The following is an 18,248-nucleotide window of genomic DNA, read 5'->3' as shown; positions in this document are numbered from 1 at the left end:
TTCCCGTAAAAGCAGCGTGACTCAGGGGAAACCGAAACTTACAACAGAACAGCTCGTTAGCCTTCACAATATAAGGAAATTCCCTGGGTCCGAACCAATCAGGAACAACCACGTTAGATCAGGAAATACCAGAGGTGACCCTAGCCAATCCACTGTTACCCTGCACGCCTCGATGACGTAACCCCACTTTAAAAGAGGCTCCTGAGCACGGCTCTGGGCCTTCCTCTGCCCTCCGCTTGTACTTCTGAAATACACCTTGCTTTTGCATTTTGGTGTGTTCAAGTCTCTGGCAGCACTTGGGGATCCAACGATCTGGGCACAACACTATCTCCTGTATTACTGAGAAATATTTCTTTCTTTCTTTCTTTTTCTTCTGGTGATTTGAAAACTAGACTTTGTTTACATTATTTTAACTACCAATACATTTTAACATGCAAAAAGAACTATATATTTTCCAAATTCTAAAGCTGTTTGACGTCTATAGTTGCATCTAAAATAAAGCAAAAAATGTATCTCTTCTGAAAACCAATAACAAACTTTCTTGTCATGCATTTTGTAAAATACAGAAAATCTGTTTTTACAATTATTAGTATCAATCAATATAAAATTTACGAATTCTCCCATCTCTGAAAAATGTCTTTACTGAGACTTCAGACTTGAATGATAGTTTGGCTAGGTATAGAAATATAGATTCAAAACCTTTTTTTTTTTTTTTACAAGTTTAAAGGTGGGTCTGATATTGTGGCCTAGTGAGTAAAGCTACCACCTGTGACACTGGCATCCCATACAGGTGCTGATTCAAATCCTGGCTACTCTACTTCCCATCCAGCTGCCTGCTAATGCACATGGGAAAGCAGCAGAAGATGGGCCAAATTCTTAGGCCCATACACCCATGTGGTAGACCTGGAAGAAGTTCCTGGATCCTGGCTTTGGTCTGGGCCAGTCCTGGACATTGCAGTGATTTGGGGAATGAGCCAGAAAATGAAAGATTTCTGTGTGTGTGTGTGTGTGTGTAACCCAGTCTTTCAAATAAATAAATTAAATCTTTTTTAAAAAATAGCTGAGGCTAGTGCCGCAGCTCAATAGGCTAATCCTCCGCCTGCAGCGCCGGCACACTGGGTTCTAGTCCCAGTCAGAGCGCCGGATTCTGTCCCAGTTGTCCCTCTTCCGGTCCAGGTCTCTGCTGTGGCCTGGGAGTGCAGTGGAGGATGGCCCATGTTCTTGGGCCCTGCACCTGCATGGGAGACCCAGGAGAAGCACCTAGCTCCTGGCTTTGGATCAGTGTGGTGCGCCGTCCACAGCGCAGAGGCCACAGCAGCCATTGGAGGGTGAACCAACGGTAAAGGAAGACCTTTCTCCCTGTCTCTCTCTCTCACTGTCCACTCTGCCTATCAAAAAAAGAAAAAAAAAGTTGAAAGTTCTTTTTCTTTTTTTTAAAATTTTATTTATTTTGCTTGAAAGTCAGAGTTACACAGAGAGAAGGAGAGGCAGAGAGAGAGAGGTCTTCCATCCACTGGTTCACTCCCCAGTTGGCCACAACGGCCAGAGCTGCAGGGGCCCAAGGGCTTGGGCCATCTTCTACTGCTTTCCCAGGCCACAGCAGAGAGCTGGATCAGAAATGGAGCAGCCGGGTTTCAAATGGGTGCCCATATGGGATGCCAGCACTGTAGGCAGCAGCTTTACCTGCTATACCACAGCGCCAGCCCTTGAAAGTTATTTTTCAATTTTCTTTTTTTTAATAAAGATTTATTTATTATTTTGAAAGTCAGAGTTACACAGAGAGAAGGAGATGCGGAGAGAGAAAGAGAGAGAGAGATGTCTTCTAACCATTGGTTCACTCCCCAGTTGGCCACAATGGCTGGAGCTGCACCAATCTGAAACCAGGAGCCAGGAGCTTCTTCCGGGTCTCCCACACAAGTACAGGGGCCTAAGGGCTTGGGCCATCTTCTACTGCTTTCCCAGGCCATAGTAGAGAGCTGGATCAGAAGTGGAGTAGCAGGGTCTTGAACTGTTGCCCATATGGGATGCCGGCACTGCAGGTGGCAGCTTTACCCTCTTCGCCACAGCACCGGCCCCTATTTTTTAACTTTAATCTAGCAACTAGCATTATGATGACAGCAGCAAGGCAATCTAATTATTTTTCTTTTTTTTTTTCAAAGATTTATTTATTTGAAAGAGTTACATAGAGCGAGAAGGAGAGAGAGAGGGAGAGGGAGAGGGAGAGGGAGAGGGAGAGGGAGAGGGAGAGGGAGAGGGAGAGGGAGAGGGAGAGGGAGAGGGAGAGGTCTTCCATCTGCTGGTTCACTCCCCAGATGGCTGCAACAGCCAGAACTGTGCTAATCCGAAGCCAGAAGCCAGTAACTTCTTCCGGGTCTCCCACGTGGATGCGGGGGCTCAAGGACTTGGGCCATCTTCTACTGCTTTCCCAGGCCATAGTAGAGAGCTAGATCAGAAGTCAAGCAGCCGGGTATTGAACTGATGCCCATATGGGATGCCAGTGCTTCAGGCCAGGGCTTTAACCCGCTGCACCACAGCACTGGCCCCAATCTAATTATAATATTTCTCTCTCAGAAAGTTTTTATTTCTGGTTATTTGTTCATTTATCTGTTTTCTTTATGAAACTTTTATTGAATAGGAATTTTATCTCCTGACTCGAACTTCTTGCCTTTTAACTTTTCATGTGTACCTATTGCTTTTTGCTTTTTAAACAGAGATGTTTTTCAATTTTATCTTTCAGAAATTTTGCTGCAATTCTCATTTCAGTATTCATACTTTTCTAATTCCAAAGACTTTCTGATTGCTACATTATTTCTATTTTCTCTGGGATCATCTCTATTGAATCGTCTCTTTTGTATTTTATAATTTCCCCCAAATATTCAGAGATCATTTTCTCTCAATTGTAATTAAAAATGAAGGACTTATTTATATTTTTGAGTGAATGATGATTAATATACATGATTGTGGGGGGCGGCACTATGGCGTGGTGGATGGAGCCACCACCTGTGGTGCCGGCATCCCATATGGGTGCTGGTTTGAGACCTGGCTGCTCCATTTCCGATCCAGCTCTCTGCAGTGGCCTGGGAGGGTAGTGGAGGATGGCCCAAGTCCTTGGGCCCCTGCACCCTCACTGGAGACCTGGAAGTAGCTCTTGGCTCCTAGTTTCAGAACAGTACAGCTCCAACCATTACAGACAATTGGGGAGTGAACCAGCAGATGGAAGACCTCTATCTCTCTCTCTCTTGCTCTCCTTCTCTGTGTAACTCTGACTTTCAAGTAAATAAATAAACCTTTAAAATATATATATGTATATATACATATACATATATGTATATATATACATATACATATATGTATATATATACACATACATGATTGGTACAACTTTCTTCTGATATTGTGGAAGTCTCCAGATTAAAATACTGACTGCAAGGTATGGAATCTGTGAAAAAACTGATTTATTTTAAGGTAGATGCATGAGAGTACAGAAACAGACTAGTGCATAACCCATTCCAAATTAATCAAGGCTTCCCTCAAGAACAAAGAGCTGCACTGAGAGCCTTTTCTTGTTCCACATAGATCATTCACATCTCTTAAGAGAACAGTACAAAACGCTACTGCTACTTATCACTGTAGAGGAATATATTTTTTTGTATTGGAAGAATTGAAAACAATTCATATTGGTCAATATGCAAGATAACATTTCACCAATAAAAACTCATGTATGACTTCCAAGTAATTAGTAGCATGGGACAGGTAGGGATGGCAACTTTAGGTATGGTGGCACTGTCATATCAAGCAAGGAGCTTCCCTCTTAAACTCCTCTGAACATGCAACATTCATCTGGATGACCAGGTGAATCATGAATAAGACTCCAATATTACATTCACATCCCACATAAGCATAAAATGCCATATGAAAAACTGATTATGCTGAAAATAATGAAAGGCAGTAAGCAATGAGCAGCCTGGGAGAGGCTCTACTTGGCTAGGAGAAGAAATCAGACATGAATGTGTTCTGACATCTGAAGCAAGAGGCAAACTTCTTGATATAATCAAGTATTTCCCTGTGCTGACACTGAGCTAAGCACTCTCTCCAAGTTATCGTATTTAATATTTGCAATAGCCCCATGAAATAGGTATGATAATTACCAGCACCTTACATTGAAAATAAAAAATATATCATAAAGACAAGGAATTCGGGCCATGAAACCAAGTATAGAAGTCCAAGTACAACAAGCTCCTCCACTTATCAGCCACGAGACCTATGTCAAATCTACTTCACATCCATGAACCTCAATTTGCTCATTCATAAAACAAGGTCAATATTAGCATGCATCACGGTGATGATTAAAGTAATACAAGCAAAGCCCTTAAAACTGTACCTGTAACATACTAACTGGTCAATAAATACTAATGCTTGTATTATTGTTAAAAGGGCTAAGTAACTTGCCAGTGATAAAGACCTTAGTTGTCTTGGATTCCTGCTCCATGCTCTTACTCATCACTCTATGTGACCTCCTCACATATATAGCAAAAGCCTACAATGTAAAATACCAGGAGTGCTCAGAAGTGTACCTGGAGCCCAAACATTTCATTAGCTACCTGTTTACTGGGCATTCAATAGGTAAGACAACACCTGAAGACTTTGTTTCCTGTTAAAATATAAACACACTTCATCTGACTTCACCCAACACTTGAAATCATCAGGCAGTCACCTGAGTGTGAATGAGCTTCAGATTCTTTCATAAAAATATTCTTAACTGGGATGGTGGTTTAGGTAGCTTGATGGATACCTGAGAAGTTAAAAGACGCATGCTGAGAGAAGCAAAGAGAAGGGCAAGACCTTCAAAGACAAATTTTGGTGAGTTAAATCAGATGGGATGTGACAATTTTATATTTTCTCCCCATCATAATCCTGGAAGGCAAGGATTACTGTTATCCCCATTTGACATGATGAAGAAACTGAGGCCCAGTGACGACAGTGGCCTTCCTGAAGTGGTTGAACTAACTGATGAGGGGCCAGGCCAGGACCAGAGCCCAGGTCTCTGCACCCCACTCCTTGATTCTGCCCATGGCCCTGCCCTACACCGCTCCAGTACCTACTGAGTTTGGCCCTAGTGTATTGCTCCTCACAACCACACAGATGGAGTCAGGCAGGGCCAAATGGTCCTCACATCCCACATTTCTGTCCACTCACTGGAAGCTCCTATAGCAGGCCCAGATTTGTTAAAAGAGAGGAAAAAGGAAGAAAGGTCATTGTTCCCAACCATTTGCAAGAATATCAGAGTTAAAAATGGAAGATTTGTCATTTGCATGGTGAAGGGAGGAGGGGGAGAGGAAGCATTGTTAGGTGTTGGTAATGTAAAAACATAAGTATGCTGTTATTTATGTAATTAGTTATTGCTTTCATTATGGGTGCAGTCTTAATGGTTATAGTATTTATGTATAATTACCTTAATATTCACTGAAATTTCCAAGTAGCTCCCTAATTAACTGTCTCAAATATATAATTACATTGCATCTTTACGCAAGACTTGCCTAATTAATGTAGTTACACCACTTCTTTTGTGAATGTGCATTATTAAATGCTCTTTGCATCATTCTTCTGACTTCTTGTAATTCACGCTTTACAAAAATTAAGACCCCGAATTAGAAACCTTCATAAGCAGCCCAATTCTGCAGCAAAGCAGAGGCTCAGAGCTACACAGAAAAAAAAAAAATCTAGGACTTGCTAAGCCTCATTATGAGTTTCTCGTTACACAATCTTCCTACTTGGAGGTGAGAGAAGCCCAGAGCCACAAGGCTCATTAGAACAAGCAGCCTCAGAGTGACGCTCCCGGGTCTCAACTTTCTTCATCTAATGCAGGCTATTGTACTCAGAAGTAACCTGCTCTCATCAGGGGAGGTCATCACTTATCCTGGGAACTCCACAGGACAGTAAGCTCAATCGTCTTCCAACTCGCCTGAGGCGACCTGTCTGAGCCTTGACTTCCCAATCTTTAAAATAGACACAATAACAATTGCCTGTCTCCTTAGAACGTTCTACAAGAATCAAATAAGGTGATGGACATGGAAGAGATCTAAAGTGTGTAAAGAATGCACTGTGGGGGCAAGGGATCACTTCAGGAACTACTTTATCTTGCGAGCATAGTGATCTGCCTGAATGTATGGCTTATTCAGTGCTGCCAAGAAAACCACCTGAATCTCAGTGGCTTAAAACAACCATGTGGTTTAGCTCATGACAGTGTGGATTGACAAGCTAAGCCATGTGACCCCTCTGGTCTGAACCAGACTCAACTGGTCTCGACTAGGCTCAATCCCATGCCTGAGACCACAGCTGGGATAGACAAGATCTCTCTTCATGGGGCCTCTCTTCCCCTACGAGGATAGCCTTAGCGTGACCACTGATGGAAGCATTTGCAGCCCACAGTCAAAAACTTCAAGGCTTCTCAATCAGGATTTGCACAGGATCACTTCCACCCCATACTCTCGGTTAAAACATCTCGCAGGAACAGCCCAGATTCAATGGCTGGGACACTAGACATCCTATCTTGAGGAGAAGGTTGTGCCACTCTTTACATTTTAACACACTGACCTTATCTCCAATCTGTATCTTTGGAGAAGAAAATAATTCCTCACTTAGTCAATGATCAAGGGTTTCTTGAACACCTGATATGTACTTAGTATTTAGTTGATTCTAAAGGGGATCCAGAAGAAATTTGAAACACAGCTCACTCCAACAAACACAGCTCACTCCTGTAAAGAGCCAGACACATGATAGGTATTGTTATCCCCTCCACATCACATAAAGACTCCGGCCCTTAGGACTTGAACTCTCCTTAGTTGGGTACTCCATCATTAAGAGGCCTTTCTCCTATCAGTAGATATGCATTGAGTAGCATCTCTGGGCTCAACAGTCTCTTATAACATCCAGAAGTATTTAATAAATCCTGGCACCTGGCACAACATAGGAAATTTGGTTCATACTTGCTGACTCATAAATTTCATTTTACTTTCATTTTACCTTTGCCTAGCTCTGGGATGTTGACCAAATCAATTCACCATTTTGGACCATACGATACATGATGGACAATGAGAAGTTTGGACTAGATCAGTCATTTTCAAGCTCAAGTTTGAAGAGGTCCTGAAAATACTGTGTTGAGTTTTATTATTTAAAAGTAAACTTTAAGCTATTTGTAAATCAATGGGAAAAACACTCTCATATGTATCATGTTTCAAATATTAGCAGAGTAGATACTATCAATGCTCTAACTTAATTCTTCTGATTTTTTTTAAACTTTTATTTAATGAATATAAATTTCCAGTGTACAGCTTATGGATTACAATGGCTTCCCCCTCCTATAACTTCCCTCCCACCCGCAACCCTCCCCTCTCCCGCTCCCTCTCCTCTTCCATTTGCATCAAGATTCATTTTCAATTCTCTTTATATATACAAGATCAATTTAGTATAAAGATTTCAACAGTTTGCACCCACATAGAAACACAAAGTGAAACATACTGTTTGAGTACTGGTTATAGCATTAAATCAAAATGTACAGCACATTAAGGACAGAGATCCCACATCAGGAGCAAGTGCACAGTGGCTCCTGTTGTTGACCCAACAAATTGACACTCTAGTTTATGGCGCCAGTAACCACCCTAGGCTGTCGTCATGAGTTGCCAAGGCTATGGAAGCCTTCCAAGTTTGCCGACTCTGATCATATTTAGACAAGGTCATAAAAGACAGAGTGAGGATAGTAACCAATGATCCTAAGAGTGGCATTTACTGGGTTTGAACAATTATACAGCATTAAGTGGGGAAGAGGACCATCAGTACACACAGGTTGGGAGTAGAGCCATTGGTGGTAGAGTAGAGGTTATGATTACAAAGGAATGAGGCCCAAGTACGCTAGACAGGGTCTAGAACAAAGGACAGAGTCATTATTAGAGGAGCTAAGAAAGGTGCTGTCTAAGCTACAAATAAGTTTTCTGATTGAGAGGCAAATAGAACCTGATAGAAGGGGCTTGATAATAATCTGGTGGGCTTTAGGCCTTGTAAGTTAAGAGGCCCTCTTCTGATTTTTTTAAAGGAGGTAGGCATTTGGCCTTGTGGTTAAGCTGCTGGAGTGGAAGGTTCACATCCCACATTGGGGTAACTGAGTTTGAGTCCCAGCTCTGCTCTCTACTCCAGCTTCCTGCTAATGCACACCTTGGGAGGTGCAGAGGATGGCTCAAGTGGTTGGGTCCCTGCCACCCACATGGGAGACCTGGATTGTATTCCTGGCTACTGGCTTAAATCTGAACTAGGCTCAACTGTTGTGAGCATCTAGGGAGCAAACCAGCAGATGGGCGCTCTCTGTCCACTTCTCTCCCTGGCCCCCTATGTGTATGTGTGGGTCTGTCTTTGCAGTTGTTTCTTGCCTCTCAAATAATTTCAAATAATAAAATTATAACTGATGAGATTAGTTTTAACAATATATTGCTTTTATGTCTTACATATTGAGGTCCCATAAAAGATTTATTATGAAAAACACACGGATTTTAAAAATGTAGAAAACTACACCAACTGATTATCTCTACAGCCCTTTTATACTCTTACGTTGTCTCTAATTCTATAGCTGAATATTGAACAAATCCCTGCCTTCAATGGGAATGCAGTCTTTTGGGGAAGCAAAAAGCAAAATATGATGAAAAAGAGCCTAAGACGATTGTGGTAGTTGTAACTTGATATCGTCTCCGTCCTTTTCCACAGTGTGATCTGTGAACATGGTTGTACAGAATTAAAACCTACATCTCGCAATCTCTCTTGCATCTTGGTGTGGCCACCTGACCAGGTTTGGAAGTTGTACCACATGTGTATACGTGCACCGACATACGAAAGTCCCCAGTGAGTGCACTTAAGAAGCGGCTTGTTTTCCTTCTGTCCTGTTCACCTCCCTGCTGGCTAGAAGGATATAGAACATGGCTGGAGCTCGTGTAGCCACTTTGGACCAGGAGTTAGAAGTTACACGTAAAGGATGGTAGAGCAGTAACAGACACTTGGCCCCTGCTGATGGTGGACCACCTACCTGGACTTCCACATAGAAATAAATTTCAGTATGATTTAAACCACTGTTACTCAAGGGTTCTTGCCACTCACAGCCAAAATTAACGCTAACTAGCACAACAACTCATCATTATGTATTTAACTTCTCTAAGGAACTCTAAGCCTCCTGCCATCCTATCCTCTTTCAGCTATGACATTTGATCCTTAGTTGTATTTTCTATTGATGCCATCAGTAGTTCAGAAGAATAAAAAAAAAAAAACTTTCAGGGACAGGCATTTAGCCTACTTTTTAAGACACCTTTTTAGATACACACATCTCTTACTGGAGTACTTGATTGGACACTCAGCTCCTTAATCTAACTTCCTGCTGAGTCAGCTTTCATGGCTCAAGTCACTGGGCTCCTGCCACTCATGTGATGCCTGGAGTGTGTTCCTTGCTCCTTGCTTTGGCCAGACCCAGTCCTCATGCTTGGAGACATTTGGGGTATGAACGAGCAGACAGGAGGGATCTCTCTCTCTCTCTCTGCCTTTTAAATAAATATTCAATGGCTGTCAAAGCTTGTTCTTCCTCCTGTGTACTCCTTGAGCCTACTTATTATCACACAGGATAATAATTCCTGTTGGGGCCAGCGCTGTGGCGTACTGGGTAAAGCTGCTGCCTGCAGTGCTGACAACGCATAGGGGCACCAGTTCTAGTCCTGGCTTCTCCACTTCCCAACCAGCTCTCTGCTATGGGGTGGGAAAGCAGTGGAATTGGCCCAAGTCCTTGGGCCCCTGCATCCATGTGGGAGACCTGGAGGACGCTCCTGGCACCTGGCTTCGGATCAGTGCAGCTCTGGCTATTGTGGTCATCTGGGGAGTGAACCAGCGGATAGAATACCTCTCTCTCTCTCTCTCTCTCTCTTTCTCTCTCTCTGCCTCTCTTAACTCTGACTTTCAAGTAAATAAATAAATCTTTAAAATAAGTTTCTAACAGAATATTTGTAGGGAAAGGCTTTTTTCTTAATAGAAAAAAAGGTGATTGATTGATTTATTTGAAAGGCAGAGTGACAGAGAAAGAGAGGAAGAGACAAAGCAAGAGAGAAAGAGATCTTCTATTCACTGATTTATTCCCGAAATGGCTGCTACAACAGCCAGGACTGGGCTAGGCCAAAGCCAGGAACCAGAAACTCCATCCTGGCCTCCTACACAAGTGGCAAGACTCATGTCCTTAGGCAATTTTCCAGTGCTCTCCCAGGCACATAAGCAGGAAGCTAGATCAGAAGCAGAGCAGCCAGGTCTCAGACCAGCACGCTGGTATGGAATGGCCAGCTTTGTAGGCTGTGGCTTAACCTGCTGTGCCACAATGCTGGCCCCAGGGAGAGGTGTTTGATTCAAGCCTCTACATCACAGAGTTTCCCATTATTTCCAAGCGAGATATGATCTCTGTCACAGCAGTACCCAATAGAATTGGCAGACATCCACCATATCCTATCAGATTCAAATAAACTCCAGATGGGCTCAGCTCTGACCGTTGTGGCCATCTTGGGAGTGAACCAACAGATGGAAGACTTCTCTCTCTGCCCCCGCCTCTCTGTAACTCTGCCTTCCAAATAAATAAATGAATCTTTAAAACAAGCAAACAAAAGACTAGTATAGGAGAAAAACTTAATAAAGTATACCCAATTTTGACAAAATTGAGAACCACCTGTGTGCCCTTAGGCAGAGTAATCAACATCTCTGTGCCTTGGTTCCCTGAACCATAAATGAAGAGTATAGAGTCTACCTCATGGGGTTGCTGTGAAAACTGAGTCAATTCATGTGAAGCATCATGAACAGCAGTTTGACTTCAGTAATTGATACCTCGCTTATTATCATCCTCTGGAGCTGCAAGAGTTTTGCAGCCACTTATTCTGTGGAGTCCAGGAAGATCCAGTCTTGCTGTCGAAGTTCTCCAGGGAGTGCGTCCTACTTATTTACTTTGAAAAACCCAGCCCTTCCAGGGCCAGCATTTACCGTAGCAGTTAGGCCATCTGCGTCCCACATCAGAGAACCGCGGTTCAGTTCCTGGCTCTGGTCCTGCCTCCCACTACCTGCTAAAGCAGAACTTGGGGGGCAATCATGATGGCCCAAGTAAATGGGTTCATGCCATGGGAGATACGGCTAGTGTTCCCAGTTCTCAGCTCCTGGCTTCCGCCAAGGCCCGCCCCAGCCATTGCACATAGTTTGAAAAGGAATCAGCAGATGAGAGCTCTGTGTGTCTCTGCCTCTCAAATAAATAAAATTTTTCAAAAAGCCTGTCCTTCTTGTTGTCAAAATGACCCTGACCTGCAGCATGCCGCATCATAGGGACAAAGGAGCTCAGTGACATTCCCACAACTGCATCATAGCTGAAGCGGCAGAAAACCAAGTAACCAAAACAGACCCCCAAAGCTGACTGCGAATACCTCACAAAACAATGCAACTGTACAGCTGTATGAACTGCTGAAACTGGTTATCCATGAGAACAGCTTATGTTTCCTGTGTATACGGACAGTAGCAGACAGGGCTGTATCCACGCCACAGGAAACAATCACCACCCAGGTAAATCCTTAACACAGGTGATCTGAGTTTTCCCTGAATTCATAACATACTTCCGACCAAATTCAGCTTTTCAATTAAAATATAGATAGACAGATATAGAAATAGCCACGCAGTGAACCACCACGTGGAACACAGTCACAAGTATGGCAAGAAACGTGCAGGAGCCGTTGGCTAGCTCTTTCTTGCTGTAGACACCTAACAGTCTATACCCATTCACGGCAGAAATGTTAGAACAGCTTTCCCTTTAAATGTGTAACTGTCAGCCTAAGCAGCTCCTAAAATTGTGTGAAAGAAAGAAGTAGATCTGAGAAATAGTTTGGAAGGCTGACTCAGTGAGACTTCCCCAGCGATTGGACGTGGGGACAGGGAAGGACCCAGTTGGAGCTCCAATGCCCTGACTTGTACCTCACCGCTCTTCCAGCTGTGCCACGGGGCCCCTTGGAGACCTCGAGTTCCTTTTCAACCCAGTAATGTTTCCTCCACCCAGTCCACGAGTGCTGGGGAATCCACTGGGGGCTTGTATCCTTTTTGTATCCTTTTTTGTCAACTGCGATGCATCAATAGTCATGCCTGGCTCCTTCCTGCGGTGGATATGAAAAAGCGGTGTAAAAAGAGGAAGTTGTCTTGCCAGCACCATCTGAGGTCAGCCTTCCAGACTGCAGTGGGCAGAAAGACGATGCTGCCCCGTGTGTGCAAGAGTCCACAGCCCGGCTGTGCCACCGCCATAGCACCAGCAGAAGAGCCGACTAAACGGTTTCGAAGAAACAGTTTATCTGTCTGCAGGATCTGGCCCACACAGGATTAGCTAATGAGACTCTTCCTATAGGCTTTACTCAGGCCAAATTCCCGGGCACTGCTGGCCGTCCTGGTGCCAGGGATCTATTAGAGTCCCCATCGGAGCAGCATATGTCTTCTCCAGCATTTCTTTTATTCGGGGGATACTCACAGGCATGGCCTCTGCTGCCATCTGATTGGCTCGCTGTATGGATAGTGTTTTCAAAATGACAGCTAGTGGAGAAAAGGTATTCAAGGAGGACTGGGAACTCTCATACCTAAAACTCTATCTCCAGGGAAGGTCTGGTGCTTAATACATTTAATTCAACCAAAGACGAGCGGCTGCTGCTGTGTGCCCAGGGGGAGTAGCACGACATGGAGGAATTGTGAATATTGAAACTGAATTTACCCAACTCCATTTGTTTGACGCTGTCTCTGAAACACTGGGATGGTCCATTATCCAATCTGGGACACATGTATGGAATTTTTTTTTTCCAATATAGGATTTTTCCACTGTCTTTTTTTTTTTTTAAGATCTTGTGATGCCCAGATAGTTACCAAAATAACCAGTAGCTGCAACATCTGGGAGCCCAGACAGACACAGGAAAAATACAGCAGAAGGGGAAGAACCATGAAAACAGGAAACATGGAGGGGAGGGTACAAAGATGTCAAAACAAAGGCAGCCTGGGCAGGCAGCGAGGGAAGAGGCCAACAGAGAGGCCACGAGTTCAGCAACCACATGAGCTCCTCAGGAGTCCTCCGAGGGCTGTGGGGGACACTGTCCCATGCCCACACGAAGGGGCCACAGCCTTCTCACCTCTGCTATACACAAAAAGCTGTGGGCTCCTTAAAAACGAAATAATAGCAGCACCACCAACTTCCCTATACAGGCAGCTACCCCTGCCTGTCTGGGCCCACCAGCCCCCCAACACGAGCAGACAAGGGACAGCAGGCAACACGGAGAGGCTACGGTACAAAGGCCTTGTTCCACCCACGCCCAGCCTCATCAGAGGCCTCTGCGTGCCCTCGCTCATCTCCTCCACCCCTGTCTCCCTGCACTGGCGAAGGGCCAGGCCCACTATACATATTCAGTTAATAACTGGCCAGTCTGAATTGACTCCATCACCCAATATTCTTACCACATCACTCCCAGTTTTCAGTTCCAGCTACAGAAAAGCACCCACCCACAGCCAAGAGGGGCAGCACTGGGAGGCCTCTCCTGCACAGAATGGGTGCCCAGACAACGTTGTTAGTTCACTTACAGACACGCAGAACTTCAAGCGTTTGGATGGGAACCTAGAGTTCGTCAAGTTCAACCTTCTTCTTGGACACAAATCCACCACGTATCATTGAATCATTAGGAAGGGAAGCTTTAGCACTCGCCAGTGCCAGGGCATTAGCTGCCAAAAGGGACCCTTGATCACCTCCTACCATGGACAACACAATGACAACCACCACCATCACCCTCCTCCCTCTCTCTTCCTTCTTCCTTGTGCTAGGATAAAATGCCACCTTCTTATTCTGCGTTCGCAGCAGTCTCCCTGGGTGGGGAACTGCTCAGCCAAGATCTGATCTCCTCTTTCTTGAGCAATCACTCCTGAGAGTAGCTGCCAATGCCATGAAAATTCACCTATGTCAAAATGAAAGCATTTGAACCTAAACTAGACATTGGAAGCATGGAGTCCTCACCATTCATCTTCTCAAGCAGAGAGAGGGGAGAGGAAAGTGGATGGTGCCCTATTCCCATGAGCTGGTGGAAATCTCCTTCTCCACCCTCCAAGCCGGTTACCATCCTATCTGAGTGAAATGGGAAGGGGTGGGGCAGGTGCTGTGACGTAGTGGGTAAAGCCACTGCCTGCAGTGCTGGCATCCCATATGGGCGCTGGTTCGAGTCCCAGCTACTCCACTTCTGATCCAACTCTCTGCTATGGCTTGGGAAAGCAGTAGAAGATGGCCCAAGTGGGAGACCTGGAGGAATCTCCTGGCTTCAGATTGGCGCAGCTCCGGCCATTGTGGCCATCTGGGGAGTGAACTAGCGGATGGAAGACCTCCTTCTCTCTCTGTGTAATACTGACTTTCAAGTAAATAAATAAACCTTAAAAAAAAAAAAAAAAAGAAGAAGAAGAAAGAAAGCAATGGGAAAGGGCCCGGGGCATTTCCCTATTGTTCAGTGGGACACCAACTGACCCTTAACACTACCAACATCCCTACCGCTCAGGCCAAGAAGAGTGAGGTCATTATTTATCATCTCCTGGATCAATAAGTCTATGACAACCCTAATCACGCATGATGACATGACGCTCTACCAGGGCGGTCCGTCTCTGAGAACTTCAGGTCTAAGCCACAGACCTCCAGCACCTCTCATTTGCTGTAAGTTCATTGCTTATGGGTTTGTCTGCCCTACTGCACTCCCGCAGGACATGATTTACTGATTTACTCCATGTTCAGTAACAAACGCAAATGTAGCCTAAAGAAACATTAAGCTGAGACATAGAGAAGCCAGTTGGCTCCTGGGGCTTCCAGGCAGAGAGTCAGTGGGTTAACTTGGAGGTGATAGGAAATGAAGCATTTGCAGACTAAAATCCCAAATCCATAGCAGCACAGAGGGATGAGGGGGGAGGGGGTAGGGGGGAGGGGGGGTTGTCTCTGCCGTATCCCATGGGAATCTTTTTCTGCGGCCTGTTTAAAGTGATGGCTAAGGAACTGTGCTGGACACAATACCCAGTGGGAACGAGCTGCTACCTCTCGGGTGCCCCACGGGAGGCCCTCAGCCGGGCTGGCGGAGAGGTCTGCGGCGGGAGCTCTTCCGCACAAAGCGACCTCCCTCTTGAACCCTTCTCACTTCAGGTTTCTTTGAGAGGGTGCCAAGGTTTCACTTGCTGGCTCGGAGAGCGGCTCCTTCCTATGTGAAAGACGAGGCAGGAGGAGCTTTTGTCGCCTGTGTGCCTGGGAGGGGCTGGGGGTCCAACGGTGAGACCCCAATAGAGGAAGGACCTCGGACAGCTGTCTGCCAAGGCACAGAAGAATGTCTTTCTTACTTTAGGAGAAAGAAAACAAACAAACAAACAAAAAGATCTAAGGAAAGGGGAAAGAAAGGTAACCATGGAGCTTGTTCCAAGGAGGCTAAGACAGCTATCTTTGCCAGCCGGGGAGTGGGAAAGTTCAGCTTTGTTCTGATGAAGGGATACAAGGCTTATTTGGACCAGAAAAAAAAAATCAACTGAATAATCAGATGCCTCTGGACTGGCTACAGAAGGCTCTATCTGGTGGCGTCCATTCTGCCTGCTGGCTTCCTGCAGAGATGAGAGCCTCCCCCAAGTCCACTGCCATGCTCCAAGAGTTGAGTTCTTGGCATGGAGCTGGGGCCCTCGCGATAAGGGATTAGATGGTCTGGGGCCTGCTTTGGCCGTCTCCTTGCCAGCTCCTCACGGAATTAAAATGCCCAGAGCCGAGCTGCTCACCCGGGATCTAGCCTCCATTCCACTCCCCACTCCCAGCAAATCTGTGACTCCATGGGTCCTGCGCAGTTGGGCCTCTCCAAGCTTCCAGGTAGAAAGAAGTCATTCCAACTAAAAGATGGGGAAAAGGATAATAAGTCCAGGAAAAAATTAATTCCCATTTGTTTCTGTCATGAAAAGTCAAGAAAAAGAACTTTAAAAAAATTGTTTTTAATGATGCAAGGAAAGGAAGTGACACTTCTTGGCCTCCCAGAAGGAGGGCTCAGGCAGTACCATGCCCCGATTAGGGGGCTCAGGGCTGGGAGAGGGGACTCTCAGCAGCCAACCTTGGTCTGCATAATAGACCCTTTAAAAGATTTTTCTTTGTGGCTCCATTGGTTTATTCTGCACCTAGAAAAAGCAGTTAATCCATGGCCATTCACTTAATAGAGACCTTAATAGTGAAACTGGCATTTCACTTCATGGTTCCATCATTGTGTCCAGCTGCAGTGCCTCTAATGTTTGCCACAGGGCTGTAAAGAACATAGGAGAGTACATCTGGCCAAATGGAGCCAACTAACCTTTGCTATTCAGAATGTCTCTCCTGGGGCCAGTGCTGTGGCACAGCAAGTAAAGCTACTTCCTGTGATGCCGGCATCCCATATGGGTGCTATTTGAGACCAGGCTGCTCTGCTTCTGATCCAGCTCCCTACTAATGCACCTGGGAGAGCAGAAGAGGATGGCACAAGTGCTTGGGCACCTGCACCCACATGAGAGACCCAGAGGAAGCTCCTGGCTTCAGCGTGGCCCAGGCCTGGCCATCACAAGCATTTGGGGAGTGAACCAGCTGATGGAAGATCTCTTTCTGTCGCTCTCTCTCTCTCTCTCTCTCTCTCTCTCTGTAACTCTACCTTTCAAATAAATCTTCAGAAAAAAAAAAGTCTCTCCTTTCTTCTCTCCCTATTCTCTCTTCTTCCCTCCTCTCCACTTTTCTCACACACTTAGAATCCCCCTGGTTCCCACCCATACCCAAAGGACTACACCGAACTATAAAGATGGCTGAGTCCCAGTTCATACTAAGTTGACACACAGAGGTGATTTCAGGAAAAGTAATGTCTTTTCTTTCTAAGTCGCTACCTCATCTTCCCACCCAATGTGTGCCAACCTTAAAAAGTGGATCAAAGTATCTTTGCGACCTAGAATATCAGTGGCCTATATTTTTGCCGCCAGCAAATTTTGTTACTGCCACATAGCACAATAAAACACACTAAGTTGAGTAACTTTGTGGAGTACATGGTTAATGAAATTGACTGCTGGGCATTCCTTTTCAGTACTAATTTGAATAAATTAATTGCATGCCTGCTGAAGGTGGAGCCAGGTCTAGACACAGAGGATACAAGGCTGAAGCAGGTAGACATTACTTCTCATGATCTCATGAAACTCACCTTGTCATAGAGATGGTGGCTAATACACATGTATTGAAACACTAAATAGACACATGATGTAAATCCAGGTGACAGTAAGGAAATAAGATAGAGATGGAGTGGAAGGCTAAGACTAACTAAACCTTGGAAGGTAGAGCAGGCCCCTTTGAGGCCATGGTACTGATACTGAGACCCAACTGAGGAGAGGACCAAGGCTTGGAAGGATCTGCCGAAGGGATGGTCAGGCAGAAAGGAACAGCAAGAGCAAAGGCCAGGGCAGGGCAGTGGGGGAGGTCTGAAAAAGTGGATCAATCAGCTCGGCCAATTTTTTTGTTTGTTTTAAGATTTTATTTATTTATTTGAAAGGCAGTTACAGAGAGAGGGAGAAACAGAGAGAAAGAGAATCTTCCATCGGCTGGTTCACTCCCCCAAATGGCTGTGATGACCAGGCTGAAGCCAGGAGTCCAGAACTCCATCCAGGTCTCCCATGTGGGTGCATGGACCCAAACATTTTGGTCATCTTCTGCTGTTTTCCCAGATGCATTAGCAGGGAGCTGGATCAGAGGTGGAGCAGCTGGGACTAAAACAAGTACCCATATGAGATGCCGGCATCACAGTCACTTAACCCACTACACCACAGCACTGGCCCTGTAGCCAGTTACTTTTTAACAGTGCCACAAAAGCCTCTTCCCTGTCAGAACACTTTTTTTTAGGCATAAATTCATCATAATAATTTCTTTCCCAACTTCTGCCCTGCCAGGGCTCTTGTGCTGTGCTGGCCCCCATCTGCATCCAACACCCCCTACTACAGGCACACAGCACCAGCAATGCAGAGACTCCACAGAGAAAATGAAACTCCTTCTTCAAGACCTGAAGACCACCCACAAGTCAGGCACATGACCAAGAACCTGAGCAGAATGTGTGAGCCGGAGGCCAGAGGCTGAAGGGACATGCCAGAGTGTAAGAGCAAGGAGAAGGAAACACTTGTGAGGCTGTTCTGTAGGA

The 18,248-nt window shown here is 45.2% G+C and overlaps 1 pseudogene; it reads left to right on the top strand.

The window, feature by feature from the left end:
* The window catches only part of LOC133773392 (5-azacytidine-induced protein 2-like), a 38,115-nt pseudogene extending 25,703 nt beyond the window's left edge, over positions 1-12,412 (top strand).
* The last annotated feature ends 5,836 nt before the right edge of the window (positions 12,413-18,248 follow it).

This window comes from Lepus europaeus, chromosome 14 (genome assembly GCF_033115175.1).
Source record: "Lepus europaeus isolate LE1 chromosome 14, mLepTim1.pri, whole genome shotgun sequence".
Lineage (NCBI taxonomy): Eukaryota > Metazoa > Chordata > Mammalia > Lagomorpha > Leporidae > Lepus > Lepus europaeus.
The sequence above is the reverse complement of the archived record's forward strand: the minus strand, read 5'-3'. Positions and strand labels throughout refer to the sequence as shown.